This window comes from Linepithema humile, chromosome 4 (assembly GCF_040581485.1).
Source record: "Linepithema humile isolate Giens D197 chromosome 4, Lhum_UNIL_v1.0, whole genome shotgun sequence".
In the NCBI taxonomy this organism is placed as follows: domain Eukaryota; kingdom Metazoa; phylum Arthropoda; class Insecta; order Hymenoptera; family Formicidae; genus Linepithema; species Linepithema humile.
Window position 1 is genome coordinate 3,145,573 of NC_090131.1, and position 11,618 is coordinate 3,157,190.

Below are 11,618 nucleotides of genomic sequence, written 5' to 3' on the forward strand. Positions count from 1 at the left end.
GCGGGAAATACGAGATACCGCGCATTGGACGACTGAAGGAAAAAGGAGCAGAACGAGCTCACAGTTTGCTCCAGGACGTACGGCCTTCAGGTGAAATACGTGGCTAAAGAACAAAGGTAAATTGTGAGAAAAAAATAATAGAGTTATGTGCGAGATAATTGATATTGTTGAGTAAATGGAATTATATAACAATCTTCCGGTAAAATTAAAACTAATTGCTGTTGTTAATTTGTTAAGACCGGTCTATTTAATCGATACCATGGAATTGATTTTATTATTCGAAATTAAATTACGATATCGGAGTTTCTTAATGGTGGCCGCGAAGAGATGGAATACACGGGAAGTAGTGGAAGAGAGAGAGAGAGAAAGAGAGAGAAACGTTTCCACCAAATTCCGAGCTGCAAAACGAATGTACGAGCTGGCTCGGTAATTAAGAAGTAAGGTGGGCAGGTCGACCCGACAGATAAAACTCGCGCGCCTCGTACAAACGTGCTCAAGCCGACTACCACCCTCGCTCGCCCACCTCTGCTCACCCGGCGGGTCTACTCCGGGCGAGTTCTAAGCGAGATACTATGAGGTCATGTCTCTATCTCTCTTTCTCTCTCTTTCGAGCTATAACGCCGCCAGCTGCTATCTCGTTTTCTCTCACCTGCCGCTTCTGTTTTCTCCCTGTCCGTTTTTCGGTAGTTTCTTCAGGTTTTCGCCGCGCATGCCGTCGTAGCTTCCCATCTTAATCCGCGATGATATCGCTGACGCTGATCCGCGAACGTGTCTCGAATCGCCAGGGCTCGAAGGAGGATTATGCGTCCAGGAATATCCGCCGGCGGCGCCGGGATGGCGAGAGGGTGGATAAACTAGCTTGTCTCAGAGGCGAGCGACATCGTCGTGATTTCTGGATATAGACGCAACCGTGAATCTAGATTACTCGCGATTATGACGGTATTCAGGCATTTGATGATGATCGTATTGGGTTTCGTGGCCGAGAGCAAATACACATGATTATTATGTACATGTGATTAGCAAGTCAAACCGCTTCATGATTCCCGATGATTTTATCGGCAACGTTTTATTCTGACAAGCGAATATTGTAACAAAGCTTGCACTGCGCACCGTCGAAATTGAAATAAAAACTTTTGCGACATGTCGACAGAAAGTTTTGCATCACAGTTAACATTTCTGCAAACACATCGAATGGACAGTGTCGCGGAGTCTCGTGTTTGGAACACTGTTGTACTTTCAATTATAACCGAGCGCGCGAGTTTGAAGTTTATCGTTTTTTATTTACTCACAACTTACGAAAAGCGGTAAGGATAAAAAAGAAACAAAATGATCAAGCGTAATATAATATGTTCACTGTGTGTATGCGCGCGGAAAAAATGAAGAGAAAACGAGAGCCAACTGGACCTCGGTATTTTCCCGCATTCTGTTTATTTACCGTTCCGCCGCGCGGCCAAAGGGGCACATTTGCATGGAAATTCTTTCCGACGCTCCCCTAGAAAGATGACGTGTGACAAATCCACTACCCCATTTCACGCCAGAAGAAAGATTAAAGTATTTACTCAGGGATGTAAATTATGAGTGAACGAAAAAAAGGAGAAGAAAAAAGATTACCGTGCCTGACCAAATTCCCGGACAACAAATACGTGCGGCTTTTTTTAGCCGACTTTTCTTCACCAAAGACTGCGTATGAGCTTTTAGTAATTCTCCCTTTGACTTCTATCGTTTTGTCTCGGATGCTATTATCAGTGTGACTTGCGCATGAAAATTTTCAACGTCAATATATTTTAACAAGAAAATCGATGGTTGCGTATGAATGAGAATTTTTGCGAAGCATAATATAAAAATATCGAGTTTAATCACAAAAAAGATCACATTTTTAAGAACAATATTAATAATTCGTTATTTTTGGCATTGTTCAATATTTAATAATGATATAAATTTTCATTTTCTGCTTTCAAATCATTAATAATAAGTTGGATAAAATATATTACTTTTTTCAACAAATATGGCTAATTAAAATCCATTTTTATATTCTAATAAATCAGAGAATGTTAATTCTGAAATTGGGTAATAATATAAAAAAAAATTTTCCAGCTATGCAATTTTTCCCGGTGTTTATTAAGAATATTTAAATATATTTATTAGGTCTTGTGTAAATGTATAATCACGTGAGAACGAGAGGTGCACGTAATTAAAGTAATATTTATTCTCTTTGTGTGTATATTATTTCTGCAATATATTTTATTAAAATACGTAAAATGAGACGGAGAGAGAGAGTGTGTGCGCGCGCGCTCTGGATAATAAATAAATACGCGCGTCGCAATATGGGCTCTCCATATTCGTTACGCGCGATTCTCTCTATGCCGCGCTGAAAAAAGATACGGAGCAAGTGAGAGGAGATTCGCAAATGGAAATTGGCTGCATGACGAAGGCAGAAAGGAATATTTACTGCGCGAGGGTGGCGAGTCGTAACTTATGCAGCGGCGCTAGAAGAAACATAAATAGACGTGGCGTCGGATCGAAACGCGAGAATGATTCCGTGGTGGTGTGAAAAATCGTGGAAAAAAGGGCGGGAAAACGCGCGTGGGCAGCTGCGGTTGGAAATAAAACTGCTCGAAACATTTATAGCGATGAACATAACGGCGAGATAAAATTTATCAACGAATAAAAATTGACGCCGGCTCGCCGGCGTAATTCGAGCATTGCGGAAGCCGAGAGCTATCGAAGCGACAACATGACTTATTTTTATCATCATATGGCCACCCTTTTACGTTTGAGCTTTATGTGTTTGTTGTACCTGGGACAATATCATTACCGTTTCGGTACGCATGCTTTTCGTGTGTACTTTTCGTTTCCAGCCGCGGCGCTCGAAAATCCCAAAACCCTTTTAATTTTATCGTACCCACCCTTGGCCCGTGTAATACCGGCTTGCGGCGGAGAAGGAAAAAGGATGACGGTGGCGCGGGATAAGGGAGGCGAGTACGCGCGGTCGCGACGGGTAAACCATGCAAGCCGAAGGGCGAGAATACGTGCAAATGGAAATTGGTTGCAAAGGAATATTTACTGCCGGTAACGCGGTTGGATAAGAGGTCGTAACTTATGCCGTGGAATGAGAAGGAACGTAAAGAGGAATGTACTGACTCCGAGCGCACGGAAAGCTACGCAGTGCTCGCGCGGATGTGCACCGGACTTACGGAGGAAAGAGAAAGAAGAAGGGCTCGATGCGCGAGCGCGCGCCGGCGTACGTGTTAAGAGAGAAGAAGTACTTGAAAGGCACATCATACACCGGACACGTTGATCGATGGATCTTGCGAGCTTCGAGGCCCGCGATAGAAGCTAAAGGGACGAAGATAAATTAATACCGTGGAATTTCGAGGAGTTGAAAACTGCGCACTCGCATCGGTAATGCTGATTGCTCACTTTCATGTTTATATTCCCCATCCTGCCGCGGTGCCTGGGATTTTAGCGGCTCCAAGTTCACTTTTCACGCATTACGAATCTCGCTTATACTTTTCTACGCATTAAGTTCAAACTAATTTCGCCCGACGAGAACACGCGTATTTTCATCAAATATGCGCTAAAAGCACTATCTTCTTGATAAAAAAAATTCGAGCGATAAACGTTCTTTTGTATTTAGAAGAGTCGGGTGTGGTCTATAATATTGGATGTAATGTTGAGCAAACGTACCAGGTGAAAAATGAATTGTGGCAAAAGTGGCGGAGTGCAATTACCATCACTTGACGTTTCGCCGTTCCATCAAGAACAATAACAATGGTAACCGCGTTTGTTTTATCGGAACCAGGTTCCTCCGTATTTGCACTTCCGCCGGTAATTCGTAGAATACTTGGCATAATTAGAAGGCGGCCGCTAAGAAGCATCTAACGAAGATTCTAACGCGAACGACCGTCTAGTTCTTCGGCCATAATACCCCAGCTTTTACCTACTGTCTCTCCCCAAGTTTATCGAGGGAACTTTTGCTTCCATTAGCCCATAATTAACTGAGTCAAGTCACCGAAGTCGACATCGTCTGCGATCGTCCTCTCGTACTTCTCGGGAATCGACAAATCGTATCTTCCATCTGGCTGCCGCGAGGACGTCGAGGAGAAGGAAAGAAAACAAAAAAAAAAAAAAGCGAAGAAAAGAGCCGGGACGAGGGATAGAAAGCGGAGGGGAGAATCTTTCGTCGAATTCGTTAATCCCGCTGCCCGGTCGTCCTTTGTGGCGGACTTCGGAATTAAATTTCCGGTCTTACGGAATCCGAGGAATCCTTCGTCGGCAGCCGGTCGGTAATTCGATCAGCAATCATGATGAGGCCGGCCGACGTTGTCTCTCTTTTACGTGATAGCCCGTGCGCCGTTATGTACACAAGTAGGTAAATAAATGAAAAGGATACAAGGAGATACTGCTGCGAGGGACGTTGCTGGCGGCTAGGGAAACTGCACGCTGCGAGATAAAGAGTTGAATATATCCATAGACAGGGGTGATAGACGTAATTACATATTATCGATGTTAACAGACTGACCGCGATTGCATCCGCTTTCATTTTGCACCGCAGGCAGTATGGGAAGAACGGCGGATAATTATTAATTAATGGGCAGCTAGCTTTAATAAAATGCATCATAAATGCACGACATTAATCGCGTAATGATTGGAACTCCGTTAGTCGAAACAATTTGCTCTCTTTCATACGGTATCTCGTATCGCAGCCAACGAAAATATTATTCATTAACAAGAGAGCACAATTTGTGTATATATTTACGCGTATAATAATATTAGAAATTGCTTGATGCGGTTTCACGCGCCTTGCACACGGCTGCGCCCCAGCCCTGCGCAGTGCACGAGCTTTGCTCAGTCGTACGTGAGACGAGCAGCTAGACGCACGTCCGCTGATCCCAATCCGCCGTTCGTGCATGAACACCGAGACAAGTGTGTAGCTGCTGGAATGAGCCGTCCATTTGCATTTCAATGCCCTCGTCGGTCCGAGCAATGCTCCGTTTCCCTTCCTCGGCAGTCGTGAGTGTCGGGTTGAATCGCTCATTTAAGACAGTCTCTGACTTCCACCCTCGTAATATTTCCCGTAAAACTTAGTATGCACACGCGGATGGCGCGAAAGTTCGCCACTGTTAATCCTTCGAATGTCAAGGCGATTACGGAAGCTCGCTAGAACGAAATTACGTTGTCCCTGACAGTCTACGTAGAAATGATGCTCGAAATAACGTTGAAGAAAACATTTACGAATGTAGCGTCACTGAAAATGAGCGAAATGTAATTTTAAATCACATCCCTTATTGACACATTCCAGTTATTATTCGCAAATTAGATTTACCGCAATTGAACTGCCGGCCGACGGCGTTCCAATATAATTCCGAGTGACGAAATGTGCGAAATTGCTATCATTATCCAACGACAGACAGTGTAATATGCATATGAAACTTGCAGCGAGCTAATCGATTTCAATCCGAACTTGGGTCCGCAAATTCCGACCACCTGTTTATGGGAGCGGTGATTACCGAATGAAATTACGTGCACCTGTACGCATGCAGGTCGAAGTGCATGCATTAATGCATACCTACCTACTTTCAGCCGTCCGAACTTCCTCTCGCGGATCTGCGGGCGCTCTCGGTGCCAGCCTGGCACCGAGAGGGACATCGATTTTCTGCCGAGCGATTCGATGTTCATAGCCGACCCTCCGCATGAAGATCATTGGTGTAAACACGAGGCGGCCATGCCGGTGTGCGCGTGCGTCTGTGCGAGCATCGGGCTTTCCACGATAGACGGGAGCGTCGTGCCGCCACCCCGCACACAGACGCGCGCGCGGATCCCTTTACACGGCGGATGAGTTTAGATTGATATTGGCTGGCGAATGGATTTATCTAAAATTAGAGTCCCCGTGCCGTCACACAGACTTACAGGGACGTCGATTCTCGCGCACTGACGCACCCGCACAGCGATACAGCGATCACACCGTTTCGCGCCGCGCTAAAGTTAGAATCGGTTACTTCTGTCGATACCGCTCGACGGCACCGATGCTTTTCTAATTTCGGCGCCGTATCGCGGAATCGCGGAAACGATTCGACGAGATCCCACGATTTAATTCCATAAATGATTCAATTGTCTGTCGCCTTCCTCGCTTTCGTCAATGATCGGATTTCAAATCTTTTCGGAAGAGCCTCACGTTTCGTTGGAAAATTTCGAATCGTAGAATTCGACGAGCGATAGTAAGGATAGAAGTTTCACTTGTTCGACCAATAAAGGGAGAGGAGGCACGGCCAGAAGTTCTCGTTGAGCCTTGTAGCTCCTTGGAGACATTTCTCACGGGACGGCCGAGCGGACGATTAGATTTGGATCTGCAGTTTCCTAGATTTCTCGCCGATTCAAGGGAGGAGGAGGAGGAGGAGGAGAAGGGAGGGACATTACGCCCCTGAGGCAGATCACCTCCGTCCTGCGACCTCTTGCGCTTAGGCCAATTTCGATGTGTCGCGCCGTGAGAGCGCGGTTTGAAGAGGGCGGTTTCTCTTTTTCCCTTCCCGCGACGTTACACGAAGAAGGTCGTACGAGAAAAGAGAGGGAAGTGCGGCAGAGGAACGAGAGAGATCGGAGAGTTAAGAGGATCGTGTTGACAGTAGGGCGAGACGGATGCAAACGAGAGAGCCCCTCACTAGACATTGTTGTGGATTACGAGGAAGTGAATCGAGGGGCGGATCAATGGACGAGGGGACGAAACCTTGAAATAAACCAATCTGTTTATTTCTAATGGGCTTGAATCACGGTGTAATCACCGAGGAGGGGGAACGATCCAACGATGGCCTCGCCTGAATCACGATGGATGTTCTTTGCGCTACGGCAATCGTGCAAGTGGCAATCTTATAAAGTTTAATAGCCAGCGTGTCGTAGTTCGCGTTCGATTAACCAGACTCCGCATGAATTTCAAAAGAAAGCATCGCCGCCTCGTTGCAATTTTAGTGTACTCCCGGTGCAAATGAGAGTTGGATGGAGTTGGCGGAATTCTAAACTAAAGTCACGTCCGCGAGCTCGTCGCCTCGGCTCGCAAACGCATTTATAAAATACAGACGTGACATTTATGATAAACTATGCGAGCTATTCCAAACATTTGCAATCACATTAGCGCTTCGATGAAACTATTTTTAACAATGGGGAAAGTTCGTTTTCTTTCTCGCACCTTCAAAGTTTGTGTGCCGTAATGTATACAACTTCCTTCGAAGCTGTGTTGCTACAATATTTAACAATTTATTATTCATTAGTTCTGTATTATTTACGAATATCGTAGATTTTCCGTGAAATTCATGAATTTTATTACTAATTTTTATGCGGGACGCCTCAGAGCTGCCTTTGAATTACAGATTTTACGATTAATTTGGACTTGCCTTTCACTTCTCGAAAGTTTAATGGAGCTTACTCGCGTTGTCATTTGTAGTCTTTCTAATTTACATTACAGACATTAAAATTTAGTGCAAATGCAAGCATAAGTGCAGAATATTTCTTCAATGAAATATCGCCGTTCACGGCTTGCAGAAAATATTTGACAGCGAGGAGCTGCAGAAAAGTGTTTATACTTTTAGTGCAGCGATTCGCGAGTACATTCCGACACTTCTCGCAAAAGCATCAGCACATACGACGATTTTCGCGCGGTGGCACTTTCGCACTATCAACAAACTCGCGTGTGACTTTTACAGTCCCGTAAAATATATTGGTTTTCTTTACATCCGCGTGGCGAGTTCGTTAAGTGTAGCTATTTAACAATTTACGGTTAGCATTTCCTCGTCGGAAACGCTTCCCGGGCAATGGAACTCTGAACTGCTGTACCGCGAGTGTAGCATTTATTTCCACAGCAGTCGAATATTCTGCGAAATGCAAACGGGCGATTCCGAACGAATAATCTACGGCGGCGCGATTTACGGACCTTCGTGACCGAGTTCTGCTGCTTAAACAGATCGATACGCGCGAATGGCGGCGACGTGAATTATTTTATTATCGGTTCCCTTTGTGAGAGCATTTTTTGCCGAAGAAGTGTACATTAATACTCGGGGACATGCACGCAATATTCTGACATTTTGAAATAATAAAATACGTTATCGGAACCCAAAGGGAGGAAAAGGGAGGAAAAGAAAGCGAATGAGAGAGGCAAGAATTCCACCTTTCAAGTCCTCCATTTTCCGCTCTTACTGTGCGGGTCTATCCCTTCTCGACACGGTTTTCGTCTGAATATCCAGAGCTTTTGCTCCCACAGTCTCCCTCGTTCTCCGCTTTTTTTTCCCTTCTAACGACCGAATAGTCTGGCCGTGACAAGTATATCGACCATTTCCGCCAACTTTCTCGCACCTACGTACCTGCCGAAAGAACACTAATGCACATGGTAACTTAGAAATATCGAAAATAATGCAGCAATTCTTTCGTAGCGCTACGACTGTATTGTTACATGGTAACACTGGCAGTAAACAGGTAGAACATGTATATCCCGCGTTTGCCTTCCAGTCGCAAAAAGCTAATATTAAAACTTTGAAAATTCACAGTTTTAAATTGAATTCAAGAGCTTTGTAAGCTTTATTTTTCTTTACAAGAAACTATTTATGAGCAGAGCTCAAATGCGAGCACACATTTATCACTGCACACACGAAAACAATAAAGCAAAAACTGAAAACCTTTTAAAACGAAATTTATATTTAAACTAGCAATGCATACGTATTTTTCACTCTTTTCTACGCGTTTTCAGTCTCGTTTACTCCAGTAATATCATTCGCCTTATAAATTAAGGTAACGGTGCCTTTAATCGATCGGCTGGAGTCGATTGTACCGTATCGAACGGCGATTATCCATTCGCTTTCTATTCGCAATCTCTTTTCGATCGTTCGAAACGGGGCACAGTCGGCGATCTTTTTTCGATTAATTGTAAGTCTCGGTATAACCAGATTGCCAAATCAAAGAGAGTCCGAGGATACTCGCGCCGAAGGTTTTTTTTTCTTTTCTTTCTTTCCGTCCTGAAGCGTTTTCACCATCTTCTTTCGATTCGGAACCCCGCTCGACCGTCGTGCACCCTTACCTTTGTACTCGGCTACTTCCGCCAGCCTCATACCTATTCCCTTCCCTACCTCTGGTCACGCGATCGTTCTTACTAGGGATTTTCCAGACTGTAAATTGCAAAAGTTCTAACGCGATCTCGCCGTATCACGTCTCTAAGCCCAGCCGTTGTTTCTTTTTGTTTCAGATCCTGAGGCGGATTTCAAGATGCGACTCGGCGCGCTCTGAAGGTAAGTTTGAGTTAATAATACAGAGGTAATTAAAATTGACCTTTGAAGATGATAATTGCTTTAACATAGATTGAATTTGCAAATTATTTACGATCCTTAATAAAAAGATTTCAAGCAATTTTAAGCAAATGCAAAATATAATTATCAAATAATGCAAGATATTCTCGTATTATTCGTATTATTCTAGAAATAGATCTGATTTTATTTTATAATTTACAAGATGGTGTGGAAACGCTAATAAATTCTCCTCTCAACCAATTCAATTATATTAAAAATAATGCACCAGAACTCTCTAATTCTAATCCGCGTAGAAACAACGTGTGAAAGTTCCTAGGTTGCACTGAATGCTTTCGAAACTTTCCAATATTCCAAGCAATTTGCTGATTTTTGTTGGGAGTTCGGTTTAGAGATTGTTTCGGCGGGACAATCGGGGCAAGCGCGATTGGCTAATTTGAGGTTTGAAAAAATTCACGAAGGCCACGAGAAAAGCCGCGATTGTTTTCCTTCACTCGGCGAATGCGCTTCTTCGCGTGTTCCGCGAACGTACTTGAAATTTATCGAGGTAACAACAGGCAGCGCGATGGCACGAAGCATCTCCTCCTCTTGAGGCTCTCAAAAAGTTCGCCGTTCTTGTAAAGTGCTCGAAACAATTCCGACGCAAGCCGGTCGACGGCATCGCTTTTGTATCGAGAGTGCCAGGACAGCGAAAGTTTTTGCATTCCCTTGTCACGCGGCGCGATTTATCCCGTGCCCGGAATATGCAACAACATTTACATGCAACGCGCATCTACGTTCGATCGTAAAAATGTCCTCGATTATACATAAAATACGAGAGCAAAACTCAATGAAAATGTTTTCTAATAATCCAAGAAACTTGAGAGAAAAATATAACAATTAAGTTTATACTAGTCATTTCAAAAATTCTTCGCTAATAATAATGATTTTTTCAGTGCACTTTTTAAATATTCGCAGTATTTTTGATCTCGATATCTGTAAAAATTAAACGAAGCATTTTTGCATTTTTTCTCAAAATAAACGCTCATATATATGTGAGTGCAGATTCCAATTAAAGCTCGTATTTTTATGTAAATCAACTTCGCCTAAAAACGTACAGAACTGTTGCTTCGGGCACTAGTTTTGACGGTCTCATTGAGAGGCGCATATTAATATTTTTGCGAGACCAAACCACGCGAAATTTTTGATCTAATAATTCCTTTGATCACATTAGTTACATAGCTGTGTTATTAATTATCGCCTATATTTCATTGCGTATACATATTAATCCCAATATTACAAATGCGCTTTTGCTAGAATCTCGCTAAATTCATATCGAATAGGTGTATGTTACTATTTGGCATCAAAAACAAATATCAAACTAGAAATGAATATCACTTGAATAAACTACCGACTGTGCGTTCGATATAAAGCGTAACACGAAATTAAAACTCGCACGGCCGTATAAAAATTTTACAGCTCGCGACGACGCTCGCAAGAGAAATGCCTAAAATGGAGAACCTTCGGGGAAAGATTCGCAAAATTACGTTTGCCGGCGCTCGACGTTGGCCTCCTCTGAGAATGAATAAATTAAGAAAGGAGCTATACTTGGCTTTCGACGGGCAAAGTCTCGTGCGTGCTTAATTAAATTTAGCGCCGTACTTGGCGTAGACTCTCCTCCGGTTGCCGATGTTCTCCCTCTGATATTCTACGGGAAAAAATGATATGGAACTATATGGAAAAATTATCGAATATTTGTTCACTTGTCGCGCATATGTGCAAACGTGCCCGGCGAATGTCGAAATTGTAGAAATTTAAAAACCGTATCTCGCCTTTCATCGACAAGGCTCGAATCATTCGGATGTAAAATAAGGGCACTATATTGCGTTCTTTCGGCGCCCGATTCTCGGCATCGCGATCGATACGATTGGTATCGAGATACGAGTCGAAGAAGACATTCGGATCCCTTTTACCTTACATTCCAAATACGCGTTGCTCCCCGAAGTTACATTCGACGGTGATAATACAACTGGAAGACTGGCTGGAAATGCGTCCGATCATTTTTATCGCCGTTTATTCCTCGAAGAAGAAGAGAGTAATATGTTTTTATGGTCGGCGAGCTTACTGAAAGTCGCTGAAACGTGATTTAATTCCGCCCCTTAATCACGGTCGATGACAGGGGGTTCCCACATAAAACTAAGCGTCATCCCGAGACAAAACATAGTTTCCCTCCTCCGGCAACCCGTTGGTTTTAAAAGATAAACCTCAAGTCCTTCTATCCGTGGCGGCCTAAGCAAACAGAACTTCGTAACGAGTTTTCTCTGTACCCAAATTGGCGTAAATCGAAATGAAGTTATC

General features: G+C 43.6%; 1 protein-coding gene and 1 long non-coding RNA gene across 11 annotated transcripts in view; one reads left to right on the forward strand and one right to left on the reverse strand.

The window, feature by feature from the left end:
* Positions 1-11,618, forward strand: part of LOC105672102 (protein turtle) — a 242,604-nt gene that overhangs the window by 145,578 nt on the left and 85,408 nt on the right. For all 10 annotated transcript variants that reach the window (XM_067354582.1, XM_067354591.1, XM_067354593.1 and 7 more), the window contains one exon: positions 9,224-9,266. The gene's annotated coding sequence lies outside the window, so the exon portion shown is untranslated. The remainder of the gene's footprint in view (positions 1-9,223; positions 9,267-11,618) is intronic.
* LOC136999799 (uncharacterized) lies at positions 4,726-5,703 on the reverse strand. Its single transcript, XR_010890117.1, has 3 exons — positions 5,574-5,703; positions 5,327-5,487; positions 4,726-5,248 (listed from the first exon to the last, which is right to left on the reverse strand). It is a non-coding gene; the product is annotated as an uncharacterized lncRNA (long non-coding RNA).